The sequence below is a fragment of the Perna viridis genome, chromosome 2 (genome assembly GCF_037379345.1).
Source record: "Perna viridis isolate PV_CMFRI_1.1 ecotype Kerala chromosome 2, ASM3737934v1, whole genome shotgun sequence".
In the NCBI taxonomy this organism is placed as follows: domain Eukaryota; kingdom Metazoa; phylum Mollusca; class Bivalvia; order Mytilida; family Mytilidae; genus Perna; species Perna viridis.
The window spans coordinates 42,906,288-42,910,014 of record NC_142446.1 but is presented as its reverse complement, the minus strand read 5'-3'; positions in this window follow the sequence as shown (position 1 = coordinate 42,910,014).

The following is a 3,727-nucleotide window of genomic DNA, read 5'->3' as shown; positions in this document are numbered from 1 at the left end:
TATGACATGTTACATGCAATCAGATTTCTGGTACATTGTATTTAAGTACAGCTCTGTCTTAAAACCAGGCAGAAGCTTATGATACATGTTTCATGCATTTCTCAATCCCAAAATTGTCTTGATGGGAAATCCTTCACAATTCCTCTTAGAAACTGTATTCGACAATAAGAGTGCAAATGCAAGTATTAGCACTTTAAATTTGGTTGTGCTCCACAACAGAAAAGTACTGCAAGATCTCCTGTCAGAATTTTTACACAATAACAAGTCAAAAATACTTTACACTATATAGCAGCTCAAAGGAAATTAACACAGCAAGAGTTATTTAAGGATGTAACAAATGTATTTGAACAGTTTCTTGGATCATCTTGAGATATAATGAATTACCCCCTGCCTGCTTATTTAAACAGACTCACACTTAATTTTTCAATTAAACTGTATCCATTTAAAGAAGCCATAAAAAAATTTTAAATGTTTTTATACTGCAACCATCTTATTTGAGCAGTTAAAATGCATTGACTATATATTAACTAGTGACGGAATATAACTTTCTGTTGTGACATCATGAACGATACATTGTTTTGAAGTTGCCAGGATGCCACCTGCTTCAAATTAAAAACATTGTCTTCATCCTTGAAACTTTATTTTTCTTCTAAATTTTGTTGCAGAATAAAGACAATAACAATGCTCTGACTTAACAAAAATTGATATACGAGTTTGGCCTCTGTTTTCCTGCAGTTCTAAGCCTCATCCATAATTCAGATTTTTGTGAAGTCAGTGCACTGTTAATGTCTCTATGTACTTGCAATGGTCATATTATTGTAAAGCTCACCTTTTGTTAATACTTTCATGATTCAAAACTGGAAAAAAAACATGGCGTGTTTTGGGGTTATTTTGTAGTATTTTTCTACTTTTTTTAAATACATTTGCATTTGAAATTATGGCTGCTTTTAATAATATTTAAGTTTATTTTCTTTATTGACAATTACAAATTTTGGTTGGTTAAAAAAAAATGAAAATTATTTCTTTACTTTGAATATTTTTTGTCTGAAATATATGTAGTTTATTTAATATGCAATATCCATATTATTGTCTTGGAGTGAGTCTCCATCTTGTGATTCAGTTTGTCTTTTTGGTTATGGTCATGTGATGCAATGACTATGTGATATTTGGAAAGATTTTGAAAAGATCATCTCGTGAATAATATTAGTATTTCTCAAAATATTCTTAATCTTTTTGTTTATATATCTGTATATATACTGATGTGTTAAGAGCTTGTTGTTGAAAACTAAGCTTTACTTGATGTATGAACAGTGACCAGTTAAAGTTAAGATCCCAGATTTTAGGTGTGGTGACTTGAATCATAGGCTAAAAGGGGCCAGAAACAAGCATTTTCTTGATGTCTGGATTAGTGATTTGAATAAAAGTGTATGAATCTTTGAATTATTCCACAATTAGCCATACCACAAAGGAGAGGCTTGGATTGTTGTCAGTTGTCAGGGGTTGTACTATGAAAATTTTTAGAATTAGGGGCCAGAAACATGTATTTTCCTGATGTCTAGACAATGGTATGTTTTATCAGATCTCTCTGATATTGAAGAACAATGTGTTATACTTCGTTCAGAAATTAGGGATAAGAAACATGAATTTTCCTGATGTTCTTACAATCACTTGACTAAAACTATGGGTTTCTTTGAAATAGCATCACAAGGTGCCATTGAAGAAAAAAAGACACAATAGGATTAATTCTGGGGTTGTGACTTGGAACCATTTAGGAAAAAGGGGCCAGAAACACTAATCTGATGTCCAGACAACTTGAATAAAAGTACATCATAGGGGCTTGCTCCCACTATCCAATATGCAGCCAGACTAGTATATAAAGAGGAATACAGTGATATCTATGATATTGTACCATAAGGGACAAAACCAAAAAGAAGGACTGGGAGTGTTTTTTGGAGTGTTGTTAGTGAAAGTATAGGAATCTTGTATGAAATCGTACTACAAGGTGCCAAAGCACAAAAAAAAAAGGCTGGGATTGCTTTATAAGGTGATTTGTTGGTCAAATGAATCCTAAAACGATCATATAGATATTTAACAAAGAATAAATTTTAAGACATTTGGATTGTTAAAGTTTCCATTGTTTTCTATTAGGGAAATGGCTCTTTGCATAGTTTATTCTGGCTATTCCAACATTCTAAAATTTATAGGTAAAAATCCATGTAGGAATAGCCAGAACGGTTGTATAAACAAGGGATTAAGTTTGTGTATACTGTAAAACAAAACTTTAATTGGAATTCTAAATGTGTTGGAGTTACCTGTCACATTTTTGCTGTATTTATGAAATTTTATTTGGGATCTTTAAAGGTTTCATGTGAAAATTCTTATGAATTTTAGACTTGCAAGTGTTTAGGTGTCATTTAAAGTTTTCTTTTTTAACAAATAAAAAAATAAGATTTTTTTTTCACATTTTATTAAATATTCAATATTCATGATGACAATAAGTCATTGATAATACACACTTTATAAGTACATAATATTCAAGCACTGATAACATTGTAAATAAATGAAAAAGCAGTAAATAAAGTTAAAGTACACATGATTTGTTTAAAAGAATCATACAATAAAAGCATAAATAAAACATACAAAGCACAATAGCTCAAGCACTAATCAAAAGTTCACAAGTCAGCTCTAGATGCAAAAGATGAGAAGCAGCGTAAGCAAACGACTGATGTGAGTTCCTGGTTCTGTAGACGAATCTTTAGTGTTGTCAGTCTGGAGTCGATCTCTCGGTATTTGCGTTTTCTTGGGACACGTTTACCATCGGCTTGGTACTGGAGCAAGGTGCAGGCATGGACGGCTTCTTCATTTGTTTATTAATTAACTGAATTTAATTTTCAGTCTCTATCTTCTTTAAAATATTTCAATATTTTAAGTCTATATGTTATATGTTTATTACCATAAAAAAGTTATAAATTTGGCAAAAATAGCTCCACATTTCTCTAAAACACATTATAATTTTGCTAATAAAATGTTTAAATCCATTGTTGAATCCCAAATTTACCTGTAAAATTAATTAGGCAATAATTACTAAAACAACAAAATTAGAATATCCAGAATATATATTTTTAAAATGTTGAAATAGCTAGAAGACACCCTTTGCATATTCTTGAATTGTGATTGTACGAAGCTGCACCCTACTAAGCATTTCACTAATGACAATAATTCACTAATATACAAGCTACAACCGATGATTTTTTTTCAAGTTCACTAACCTACATTTTTATTGTTCTTGTGTTATTGTCTCCTAAAATATGAGTCGGTTATTTAGATAGGCAAGGCTGATTCTCTGTTCGTCCAGACATTTTATATAGAATTCCCAGTCAATTATCTTGCAAAAAAAATATTGCACATTTGAGCCCCCCCCCCCTCCCCCCCAAAAAAAAAATAAAAAATGTGTCAACTCGGCTATACTATGGACAGAAAATGAATTTATAATTTAATATTTCCCACATGAGTCAAAACTCCTAGAGTATTGATGCTTCAGTAAAAACTGATTATTTGGTATTTTCTGTTTATACTTTTGATGACTTGTGACGATTTTCATAATCAGAATTTTTTAAAAAAATAGCTAACAATGGGATTTTCTATTTTTCCATAAAAAGTCCTATGAATTCGACCCTACAAGTTATTGCACGACGAAAACGTCTCAAATGTGATATCATTCGATAGC